The sequence below is a fragment of the Macrobrachium nipponense genome, chromosome 26 (assembly GCF_015104395.2).
Source record: "Macrobrachium nipponense isolate FS-2020 chromosome 26, ASM1510439v2, whole genome shotgun sequence".
Classification (NCBI taxonomy): domain Eukaryota; kingdom Metazoa; phylum Arthropoda; class Malacostraca; order Decapoda; family Palaemonidae; genus Macrobrachium; species Macrobrachium nipponense.
In genome coordinates, this window is record NC_087215.1 from 31,723,162 (window position 1) to 31,736,654 (window position 13,493).

Genomic DNA, 13,493 nt, shown 5'->3' on the forward strand with positions numbered 1-13,493 from the left:
TTCAATTCATGAAAAGAGAGGAAATCGCCGCATCTACGGCGATAACTCCATGTTGGTTCATAATTAAGTAATGAAAAATGAAAACAGTGTACTTACAGTTTCATTTTCAAGTCAAACAAACATTAGTAGAAAACACAATATAAACAAAGCATACGACGATGAAGCGGGAGCGAGCGATGACGAACACGTCCCTTCACACCCGCGGTCGAAAGCAAAAGTGATTTGTTACCTCCCAGTCGCGCGGCGCAGCGAGTGTCGGACAAGCAGTTAACTACCGTTCTTCTCCCCTTGTTTCGAGTAAGCTTACGACCGTTTCAGCTGCCGCTAGCTACTTCCTATTGTTAAAGGGACCGAGGTTGGTTTTTTTTTTGTATTACGTATCGGAACAATTTAAGATTTAAACAGAGGGTACTGAAAATGGCGCCCACGGCAGTGGAAATCTCTCCAAAACGCTTTAGAAATTTTTACTTACAACTAAAAATGTTTCGAAGATTGACGCCATCTCGATGTTTACGGAGTCGCTTGTGTCAACAAACTTTCATTTCCTGTGATAAAGTCCACACCACTTGTACCCACAGACGCTGGAGCACTTTTATCACAACAATCGAAACACGATTTCTCACCAACAACAAGCCAGGAGTAAACAGCTGTTTTGGTAGAAGATGACGAGAAGCGTGCTCTTAGCTAATTTTTGAATAAGTAGTAAAACATCAATATTTTACATATTTATGATGATTAATTTGAAAATATTCGTTATTGAAAAAGTAACTCGACTCTGACTCAAATTTAAGTAATTATTTTTTCTGAATTAGAACGTCCTTTTAAGTTCTGTATTATGATGTCACGACATCTTGACTTTCTTACCTACTGTAAATAATTGCTATACTCAACTGTCATTGCAGAACAGTTTACCAGTTATTCATGCAGATTGTTATCAGCTATACATGTAATTGTTATAATCGTAATGCGCATATATATCTTTATTATTTACTTTTTGGATATATGAAGATGTTTTACTGCTGGATTATCGCCGTAGTGTGACGCAATCATTTTCGGTCCATGGGCCTCTGTCTGTTTTCGCACCATAAGAAATTTATGGGGCTGAATTTGCAATGACCAGAAAGTCGTTAAAAAGAGGAAAGTTAGCATTGAGGGGCATATGTTTTGACCTGAGAAAAATACAAATTTATTCAATAGCTAGCTTTGTAAAAATACTTGGGTTATAAAAAAAAAACTTTGATTTGACAACTAAGCAGCATGTCTACTATGGGTTTTTCCAGAGACAGTGCAAGCACGTTTTTTGGGCAATACCTATTTCTGTAACGAACACTCTTAACAGAACGAGATTTTGCTATAGTGCATTACACCAGTGCCGTAATTTATAAGGGTATCGTGAATCACTAATCGTAAGAATAACGACACTTGTCCTTGTACCAAGAGACAAAAACTCCATTATGCAGAAATGGATACGAACACGCGTATAAAGCTCCACCTACCCTCTCCCCAACCCCCAACCCCCCTCCACCGCCATCCCTTTCGTTCTTCGTTCCTCCGCCTTCCTCTCGCTCTCTCTACTCTCTCTCTCTCTCTCTCTCTATCTCTCTCTCTCTCTCTCTCTCTCTCTCTCTCTCTCTCTGTTGCCATTCGGTATGTGGTTGACCCCTCCAAACTGGGTATAAGACTACACACAAAACGTTGAAATTGGTGAAATTAGGCTATGTATTGGAAGTATATATACATAAATATTAAAGCAAATTTATCATTATTGCATTACTATGACAACTAGATTCATGGAAACAGTTTATAACCTGTTAAGCGTCACCCACGTAATAATACGTTTACCGCGATCTACTCCGGTAGCGCCTTCAACGGGATTATTTACGTTCAAGACTTTAACTGTGCTTGTCAAGCCGTCCAGCCCCGTAATAATACGTTTACTCGTATAGAAAGTGTAGGAACATCATTTGGTAACCACTCTCAGCACATGGGAAACTTATTTCCAGCCTGGCAACTCTTTCCTGGTGGTCGCTTATGCTAGAAAAACTGCCTGTCCCTGTTGGTTTTCTTTCAATACGCTTCGGGCGTTTATCGAGACAAATTGGATTTCGCGTCTTTCACAATGAATGTCCCAAAGAGGAGGCATATTTCTTCAGGTGAGATCAATCAAATACTAGATGAGGAGTGTGATATTGATAACCTATTTGATGATGAGAGCTCTAGTTCTGAATCCTCCAGTGATGATACAAACTTTTCTTCCAATTGCGGGAGTGAAGATGACTTTTCTTTGCCGAGTGACTGGACTCCGAGAGAGAGAGAGAGAGAGAGAGAGAGAGAGAGAGAGAGAATTTCCTACAGTTAATTACAGTATGAATAACAAGCATAAAAATCAATATTAACTTTGAAAAACTATCATCAGTGCTATGATCGCTGATTACAAAAAAGCGTGACGGTACGTTAGCAGCGAGCTCATCAGGGGCGGACGCTTAACAGGATAATAATGGAACGGCGTATGTGTGAAGCCTCCACTAATGTGGCAACGATAATTTTGCCATTCTTAGCATGCAAACATTAAAGCATGCAAACATTAAAGGTTACATTTATTTCTGGCATACGATTATTAAAGAAATTCAAAATACTAATAAAGACTGAAATCAATGAAAGTGCTAGCAAAAACAAAAAAGCAAAAAAAAAAAAAAAAAAAAAAAAAAAAAAAAAAAACGTAGTCGTTCCTCTGCACTTTTCCGTATTCGTTCCTCTATGGTTTTTTTTCGGCAGCCAGATGTACGAAAAACGTTAGAAACATTTGATTTTATCTACTTTAGAAATATCTGTAATTTTTCGGGGTAATTTGGTTGCAAAAAAAGGGATAAGAAATACATGAATTAAATCAAAATTTTTAAATAACAAAGTAAATTTAAACTAAAATAACGAGTAAAGTAAAACAGTTTAGGGAATAAAACTTTGCAGTTTCGTCGTCTGTCGTCGTCTGCTGTTCGAAATTGTGTTTATGGCGCGCGCTTAGAAACCAGGAACAGCAACGGGTTTAAAGTGCAATGTGGAGTGAACTGAGACCAAAATGTGTATAATAACAATCAAATAAGCACTGTGGAGTTTCAGTTGTGATGGCAGTAAGGATAAAAACCGCCGATTACAAGGTAAGAATGAATTCAGTTCCAACCATAACCCCGGGAATAACAAGTTTCATACTTTCACTAATATAGGCAACCAAATGTTGTTTTTTTATTGTGCTGATTACAACTGCAATCTTGAGTAAGATCAATAAACGTTACATACATTACGCTAACATTGTTCAAATGAGATGCTGCGGGAAGGCTGGGAAAGATGGTGGCCGTCACTGATGAGAACCGTCCATGCAAAACGTAGCCGCCATATTGGATTTCAAAACTGCCTTGAAAACATATTTACGAAGAGCTCACATCTTATTTAGTTCGTATGGGGCTTTCATATATCACAATATGTGACGAACTTCAGTCTTTTAAATGGTATGCTTAGAGTTGCAATTGTATTCATGTTTCACCAATTAAATATCGAGTGAATAAGACCCGTCTACCGTGATGAGGGTTGGCCTGTCGTGATGTTTCACCCTATATACTTAGCTTACGTCTCTGACGTCACGACAGAATTCAAAAACTCACGGCACACGTGACAAAGGTATGGTCATGGTGATCTACCTACCCGCCGCTGGGTGGCCGGGTGTAAGAACCAATCCCACTTTCTTGTCAGATTTTCTCTGTCGCCCGGCTTGACAACACCTGTTGTTAAGTCCTCATGATAGTTGGATTTATTTCTCATTGCCTGGATTATTAGGATTGACTTTTTGGTGAAGTACCCTTTTTCCGTTGGCTTGGCATACGCTATTTGGATTGAATTTTTGGATTTTTTTCTCTGGATTATTCATTGTCATGGCTGATTTGATCTTAAAAAATCTACCATGTTTCAAGTGTGCTCTGTGAGTGAATGCAAAGTGAGGCTACCTAAAGCATCGGTAGAGCCTCACAATGTATGTATGGGTTGTAGAGGTAATGAATGTTCTTTCAATAACCCATGTAAGGAGTGTGAAAGGTTGGATGAAGATGGATGGAAGTCTCTTTCTTCCTATTTAAGGAAGTTAGAGAAAGATAGGGTCCGTAAGGCTTCTTCTAGGAGCTCCAGTAGATCGCGTATTAGCGAACTTGATGTAGAGAACCCTGCTGTAGAAGTAGTACCTTCTCCAGTTTCAGCCCCTGCTCCCAGCATCGAACCTGAAGATTCGCATTCGGAGGTGGCCTCCATGAGAGCCACGATTCGTAGTATGGAGAGCAAAATACGCTCTTTAGAAGGTAAGAGTAATAGTGCCAGTAAATTGTGTAGTGCCCCTAATGCAGTGGAGGGTGCGTCTGACCGGCTCACTAACGCTTCCAGGCCTAGACCTCTTCCAGACTCCCAGACCCAGTGGAGGAGGAAAGTCAACAGCCGCAGGAAGGTAGGAGAACCCCCCCACCGGTCAGACATCCCCTCGGCAGATCCTGTTGCACGTTCCCAGGCTGCCTTGGATCGAACCAAGAAAGAAGTGTTGCGCCAGTGCTTCTCTTCGTCATCTTCACCCTCTCCTAAGCGCGGATGGAGCGCCTCGGAGGCCTTGCGCCCTCTCAAGAGAGCCTGGAAGGCACCTTGCGCCCTTCCCTCCAGCCTAAATTCTGGACCCTACGGTTTTTTACCCTATCTCATTTTGTTGGATAAACTTCAATCTTTTGAATGGTATGCCTAAATATTGAATTTTATTGATTTTCACCAATTAAATATTGAATGAAAAAATGTGACATTTGGTGGATCGTTGTTTCAACAATTGCCTTTGCAGTGGAAAAAAAAAAAAAAAAAAAAAAAAAAAACAAAAAAAAAAAAAAAAAAAAAAAAAAAAGTGGTCTTTCTGCTAGTGAACATGTTGCCGTCTGGCCATTTACCCTATTGAGTGAAAAGGTGGTCTTTCTGCGAGGCTACACGTCGCAGCCCAGTTGTTTACTCTACATCAAGTTGAATGCATCCTTGAGTTTTCCTCACCCAAACCTTCCCATTAGATACCCATGATCATAAGCAATAAGGAAGGTACAAATAACCATTTGCTAATGAAAAGAACAGAATCGTGCAAAGCACACATCAAATCATAAGAAAAGATATATTTAACTACCAAATGTGATCCTGGCTCCATAGGGTAGCACATGATACACAAACGGACAATTAAAAAAAGAAAAAAAAACTCGACCAGACTAGGCTTGGACGGTAGCCTACACACGAAAACGCAGCTTTATGATACAGTAAAATACTTTATGAATGCCATCAAAAAGTCGAAAGAAGTTAGCACTTTAAAACTCTCATCTTCCCCTAATACTTAATGCGTGTCTTCAATACATTTCAGTGTGATCTCTCTCCACTGAGAGGGCCATCGGGAGGAGGCACGAACGCCCAACTCGTCAAATGTAAACAAACCGTCGCTAATGGCTAGACGGTGGGCGGAACTATTCCTTCCAAATTCACATGAAATAAATGAGAATTGTTTAATATTTTGCCATTTGCTGACTCTACACTCGTATGTCTATCAGCGGGAAGAAGGACAATGACAATTGGTAGCGGAAAAGTTACTTACAGGGTTCAAATGCCTTGTAAGGTAAATGCAGTTTTCCGCCATGTTTGACTGACGCTATGCTACTCGTTGTTTAAGAATGTGTTAGAAAACTGACAATTTGTCGGTTTTGGTGAAAAGGGATAAAAATGGAGGATGCGTGGCAGCCATTTTTGAACGGGGCAAAGGAATTGTCACTCCCAAAGTTGGTGTATTAATATAAGACTTGCAAAAATTTGTATCTTAATGTTTTGTTTTAATTAATTAATTATAGATTGACATAATAACAGTTTAAGTAATTCAGCGCCTTTTACCATAAAAAAATATTTTTTAAGTATAACATCTTGATTTAGGTAGTTTGCTGGTTTCCAAAATGAAAATATAGAGCAAAATTCGAAAATGTTCTGGGATTCTCTATAATTTTCTGTAAATGTATTTAATTGAAGCTTAGAAAAATGCAGAATAGGTTCCAAAAGAAAACCAAGAATTACATGTCATTATATACTGGTTTAAATAGCTGTCAACTGCAACCATGGGCGCCACTTGCCCCCTCCTGAAATCCTGGTAAAATTATATATATATATATATATATATATATATATATATATATATATATATATATATATATATATATATATATATATATATATAATATATATAATCGTCAGCATCATTTTGGATCCTCTTTCTTTTATTCTTTCTTTTAGCCAACGTAAATTTTGAGAGAATGGATTTGGGCCAGTAAAGTAAAATTCAAAATGAGAATTTCCCTTCCATATTGCGATCGGATAAAGGATCCTTTGGGAATATTTTGACTTGGGCGAACGAAGACGAAAACCCTTGCAATGGCGTCTCCCTGGGATTAGTTTCTGGATGATAAATAAGCTGTCGTACCCACATCAGGATTAGCTAATGACCGATGTCGAGACCTCCACGAAGGGTCACTCGCACTTAAGGGACTCACGCCCCTTTTCTTCTATTGTAACATGGTCCCGGATTAATTTGGCGAGCAACCATACAAGAAAGAACTTCCTGCTAAGTCGCTAAAATTCATACGCCTCTTGGAAGGGGTCTCCTTTGCTTATCTCTAACTTTCTACCTGACCTGGTCCTTGGCATTGTTGTCGGACCCTCGAGTTCCGGACTCGGCCTCCTCGCACCCAAGGTCTAGAGAATATACTCCTCAGCCTCTCTCAAATCACCTGCACTTGCATTGTTCTCTCTGTTCCCACTCCCCCGGCCGGCGCTCAAATGTTTATTTATATTCCAGTAGACGATTAGCTGCGAAGATGAAGGATCCGAGGCGAATCGCCTCTCAACGGACTCGGACTTGGGTTTTGAGAACAAAAAAAAGTGTCCAGTTTTTGACAGGATGCCACCAGTCCAAATGCTTGGGTGTAAATACGGCCTGGTTTGACCTAAGAGGTGTAACACAAATAGATTTAAACTCACAAGATGCTGAGCATGCAGCTGCCACAGTCGCAAAAACGATTATTGAGAACTTAGAAGAGCATGCCCAGATGCTCTATATACAACCTACCTCCACCAAGGTAAAAATAAGCTAAAGTGACATCATTCACCCTCATCACATCTCCTGACTTTAAGGCTCTATCCACATCATCCACTATCATTCTTCTAAACTTTACCTACCACTGCATCCTTCCGCATGGGACCCAAGGAAGTAAAGGGTTGGACAACCCCACCTGCACAGTTTTCTCTAATATTCGAAAGCCTTACATTTTTCAAACTTCTACTTTAATATGACATGATGGCCCTCTCTTACTGATACCAATCCATCCTTCCCCTGTTCACTCCTATCTCTCCAACTAAAAGTATTTCCAACTTCACATACCTAACTATGCACCTAAAGAATCTTTTCAGATCACCTACGGGCCGAACAAGGGAAAGGCCCGTGCCAACAAGAAGTGTTGGCTTCATACAACAACAACAACAAGCCCATCAAATCGCATTTGCTTGTGACTAGTAAGACACGGCATACTGTCCTAGCCTGGAGATATCACACTGACAGTGACTGCGTAGCCTGCTACATGCGGCAGTTTGTTCTGCTCTTCGACTCCAGCTCTGCTGTAGTACTCTGTACCCGTAAGTGGTCTTGCGCCTGATGACTCTGCCTACTGCTCTCCTCGAGTATCGTCTTGAAGCTGAAGCGGCTGGTAATATCAAGAACTGTGTATCGAGACTAATTACAAATCTGATTGATGAATGACCTTGGCTTGGTTCTTGATTGATGAAGAATTGTTTTCTAACTCTTTGGTGAAGCCCTGAAAGCGACCCACATCCTTTGGCCGATGAACTGCTGCGGCCTACACCTGTCATTCTACAGTCTAAGGTAACTAGCATTGAGCATTTTGTTCTGTTAGCTCTTCACCCCTGTTCTAGCATCACCCCTGTTCTAGCACTCATTCTATTTTCAGCTCTGTTTTCTCTTATTATTCCCATTCTTAGATTTCCGTCTCCCTGTGATATCAGTGAGTATATTGTGATATAACTATCACGTTGAGTGAATTTTCCTACTCTAAATTAATGATTAAGCTTAAAACAATTAATGTAATATCGAAGTCTTACATTTTCTCTTATAACTTTTGCTTTTACAGTTACCAGTATTTCATGAGGAATACTTTGAACATTTGTATAGACTGCCCATTGTGTGACCGGCCCTGTAGATCAACAGTGCCACTCACTCAACTCTGCCAGTGCCGATATTGGAGTATCATATCCCTGAATGTCAGTGACTCTCAAGCTCACTTACAGTGATCCACTGCATAGTGTTATTGTGCATTGTTAAATTTAGTTCATTATCCGTAAGCTATGTCTATACTTGCCTTTGTAGGATAAATAATTGCTTGCATTTTGGTGGCTTTTTGCCTTGCTATTGTGAATGATAGAAGTAACGTCACAAGTGCCACAGAGCCAGATAATGCTCCTATAACTGTATATCATCTGATTTCCCTTTTAGAAATTATATTAATTTATGAACAGAGTACGTGTTATATTCAGTCCTTATCTTGGTTAATGATTTCGGTTATTCTGAAGGGGTTTAGTACTCTTACGTTTATGTTCATGGTCTGTATGTCATTAGATATCAATTGCACAGATTGCATACACAAGGAAATAATTTTGAAACTTCCTAAATGTTGGATTTTATAAATTTGTTTTAACAGGCATTGCAACTATGACAACACACACATCATATATATATATATATATATATATATATATATATATATAGATATATATATATATATAAAAGCGAATACCACAGGAAAATGATAGTCAGAAATCCAAGTGCTTTCGTCTTTACTAAGACATTGTCAAGGAACGAATGAAATACAATTGGAGAGAAAGGTCTCAGGTACACAACAAGATCAAGAATACCAGATGGTTAATTGTCAGAAGGGTAAAAAATAAAGAGATAATCCAAGATTATCGGTATCCGATAATCCAGGATTATCTCTTTTAATTTTTACCCTTTCGACAATTAACCATCTGGTATTCTTGATCTTGTTGTGTACCTGAGACCTTTCTCTCCAATTGTATTCCATTCGTTCCTTGACACCGGCTTAGTAAAGATGAAAGAGCTTGGATTTCTGACTATCATTTTCCTGTGGTATTCGCTTATTTAATGAAGTCACATGCATCTACTGCGATTTTTTAAGCATATATATATATATATATATATATATATATATATAATCTATATATATATAATATATATCCCATTTTGCCATTCAGTATTACGTGAATCAAGTTGTTTTTGAACGAACAATCACGAGGCTTCTCTTTCTCTCTCTCGCCGATCTGTTGTCTGCCCTGTCGTTCAGAATTTGAAACGCCAGCACCAGCTCCCAAAAGCTGAGAATTAAACCAGAAGCCGCCAGAGGGCACACAAAGTTAATAAAATAGGTCATCGAGAGGATCACGCTCTCAGACGCTCCACACACCCAGTCATGTGATTTACTAGCACTCATTGCTTGAATGACCTTCCGGAATTAGCAGTCGCTAAGAGAAATTACCAGGGGAGATAACCTAGGTCGGTGTCTGTATTCTACACCCTCCTACGCAATGCAATAACTTTCTGTGAAGTAATTCACTCATTTCTTGCCCTTTGAAGGAATTCTGGGAATGTAAGATTTATTTTAAGCAAGTCTGAAGATTTGGTGGCATCACCGCATTTGATCAGTACTTTGTTAGTCACATGTGTGTTTATAAAGAAACTGCCTCGTTTAAGGTATCCTACCGCCTTCATCCCTGCTGTGAGAGGTGATTGCTTTATCCTTAAACACTCTGGGCACCCCTAACTGCGCTGCAAGTCCTTCCACGTGTTGGCAATCCGATCACGTGATTTCATTGCTACAGACAATTTGTTTTCTTAGTAATAAGTCCGACCTTGAGAGTCCTAGCGCCCTTATGGCACCCGTGAATACGTCGAGTAATTAATTTGTAAATATATTCCATTTAAAGTGATCATTAGAAGTTCCCTTCAAATGCCCTTTGTATCTGAGTGGCCTTTAGCCCCGAGTGTTCAGGAGATCATTTATGTCAATTTCTGCTTAGTAAAGGACGTTTAACGTCGAAAGGTCTCGTAGATCCTCCTTCGTGGCATATATCTTTATTTATGGATTTATCACGTTCCTAACTTTCGTGATTCAGTTATACATACATACATATATACATATATATATACACACACACACACACACACACACACACATATATATATATATATATATATATATATATATATATATATATATATATATATACTATATACATATATGCGCTTTATTCGTTAAAGAAATGCAGGAGCTGATACTAGTTTTGGAATTAACCTGGCAGTTCAATGGATCGAAAGTGTTTGTCTCCTTGATACCGGAAATTATCCATGCATGCATTAAGATTTGGCTCCCTTGGAAAATAAGTTGCGGGCGCCCATGATTGCAACGGCAACATGAAAACATATGCTAAATGCGACAGAGGTATGTTTTATATATTCAGCCTAGAATTCATAACTTTTTTTGGCGATGGTGCGGTAAAGAGATAAATACACAACGTCATTATGAATAGAAGATACCTTGGTGAAATGATATCACGGTTAGCATGGAAGAGAAGTGCTAATGATAAAACCGTCCTTTCCCTGGAGGCAGGTCAAAAGGTTCATTGACGGAGACAAGTGAGCATCATCAAAAAGGATACAAGAATAGAGAAGTCGTCTTTACTTTAGGAAATCTTCGTTCATAGTCGTCTCTGTTTATTTTGGAGGCCTCCTGCTTCCTTTAATAAGGTCCAGCCGCAGTTTTCAGGTTTCTGAACGCTCTTGTCTGCTGTGTCAAAAAACAGATTCTGAATTTCTATATATATATATATATATATATATAGATATATATATATATATATAATATATATTATATATATATAGATATATATATATATATTATATATATATTATATATATTTTTTTTTTGGTAATTCTTGAATGCATCCAATTTTAACTTCTATCAGTTCTTTGGGCAACTTACTGAATTATATGGGTTCTGTGCGCTCAGAAGTGCATTTTCCAATTCCTTTTTATCGTTTATTACATATAAATTGTTGTTGGCTTCACATCAGAGATCAATGATGTGGTTAATAATCAAATGAGGAAATTAAATGGGACAGATAAGTTTTCATTTAGCGCTGGACAAGTATATAGCAGGTTACAAAAATACAATGAGTCTTTAATCAGTAAAAGCATTATTGATAATCCGGAAATACTTTCGTAATTTTTTAAAGGACTAAATTCTATCCCCTCTTGGAAAGTTTTGAGAATAATGTAATATTAAATGAGAAAACCAAACACAAAAGAAAGTGAGTGTAGCCATAATTTTATGCGTCCGCACGTTTGTTTTTCCCCAGTATTCTTCATGTTTACATTGCTTTTGGTGGGGGATTGGGGGGGGGATAGCGTTTTGTACCTTACAGGGGTCTTTCTTTCAGTTGGCCATTCATACCTAGCATTATTTTCTTAAGAATCACAAAACAAAAATGCCTCCAGGTTAGGTTTTGAAACCTTTATTAGGTGGCTATCTATCTCCGAATCCGTAAAAAATTTCGCGTCCAGGAATCCGCTACCGAATCTGGAATCCGTAAAAAACAGCAAAAACGACATAAAAAGTACGTTTATCTAAAAAATCACTTAGATGCTGATCACATGGAAGTAATGAAATGTTATACCCCGTGGTATTTACCAGCAGCTTTGCATTGCATTTGCTATTCGTATGCCTTTTGTTTCAATTCAGATGTTTTTAAAAGATGTACATAAGTGAACCGTTAGGGTTGTAAGGCATCAATGGAGAGTAATGTGGTTATAGTAGATTCACATCAACCGTGCTTTTGACGTCTAGGCCTGTCCTTTACGACGCTCCTGATTGGCTGTTGATAAACCAATCGCAGGGCTGGAAACCTCTCAGTCTCTTGAGAGTTCATATAGGTAGGATTTCAAGTCAGACCGAGGTGGGATCATACAAACGCTGGGGGCTTTATATCGAAACTCTCTCGAGACTCTGAGAGTTTCCAGCCCTGTGATTGGCTTATCAACAGACAATCAGGATCGTCGTAATGGACTGTCTTAGACGTCAAAAGCGGTTGATGTGATCATGTGAACCTACTATAACCACATTACTCTCCACTGATGCCTTTCAACCGTAACGGTTCACTTATGTACATTTTTTTAAAACTGAATTGAAACAAAAGGCATACGAATAACAAATGCAATGCAAAGCTGCTGGTAAATACCACGGGGTATAACATTTCATTACTTCCATGTAATCAGCATCTAGACGTCAAATGCACGGTTGATGTGAATCTACTAGAGTTGCTGACATATATGACTGATAAATTCATGCTACGCGAGAGCAAAAGAAAGTTGTTGGCAACACTGCAGATGGAACCACGCAGGATCAGTTTCAGGGTTTCCCTACTTATCACCGAGGTATTCTGCTATCAAATACCATGTACACAGGAGTAGTTTTTGCTGTTTTCTTCGCTGAAGGACGTTGCTGTGTTTATCCGAGAAACTCATCACAGAGTGAATGTTTGGGAGCCTGAATGAGTGCTACATACACTGAAGTACCACTTACATTAGTTGAAATACAATATAAAGTCAGGTATTTCTACTATTTTTTTTCCAGATGTCCATTTTCCAATATCTGCAAACAAGAAGAATTTTCCTAGCTTTTGCTAACAGTTTGTTACATAAATTAGATCGCTCTACCATTGAGGTTTTGCGAGGAAAGGTTTACAGAGGTCATTGGTCGACACCTGGTTTCTTATTCACTTCTAAATTGCTGTCTTCCGCTCTTATATTTAAGGTCTCATACTGACTTATAGCCAGCCACCTTTATGTGTAACAGGAGTATTCATCACCATCGTCTGAAAGATTTGGCAGGAAACTTCAGTGGCATGAGAGAGAGAGAGAAAAAAAAAAAAAACCTGTGACCAGTTATCCTTAAAGGGCGAACAAGCTGCTAGAGCAAAACATAAGAGATTGAATGATGCTGAAGGAACCTATGAAGATGAAATTCGCGACAAAATTGTGGCTGCAGACATTCAGTCTCCATTATCATTTTATTGGCTTATTTCTGGTAATCTACCCCTAGTGGACCAAGATCAGAGGTCTAACACACACGCACGCACGCGCGGGCAAACACACACACACACACACACACACACACACACACACACACACACACACACACACACACACACACAAGCATTAAAACATTCACTGAGCCACACAATGAAGAGTCTGACGAAGGTTAAATGGACAAAGTCACTTCGTCAGGCAACGATCGATGGTTCTAAATACAGATGTGGTTATG

General features: G+C 38.9%; 1 protein-coding gene across 2 annotated transcripts in view; it reads right to left on the reverse strand.

The window, feature by feature from the left end:
• The window catches only part of LOC135200151 (broad-complex core protein isoforms 1/2/3/4/5-like), a 162,014-nt gene extending 156,306 nt beyond the window's left edge, over positions 1–5,708 (reverse strand). For both annotated transcript variants that reach the window (XM_064228501.1, XM_064228500.1), the window contains exon 1: positions 5,642–5,708. The gene's annotated coding sequence lies outside the window, so the exon portion shown is untranslated. The remainder of the gene's footprint in view (positions 1–5,641) is intronic.
• Positions 5,709–13,493: the final 7,785 nt, after the last annotated feature.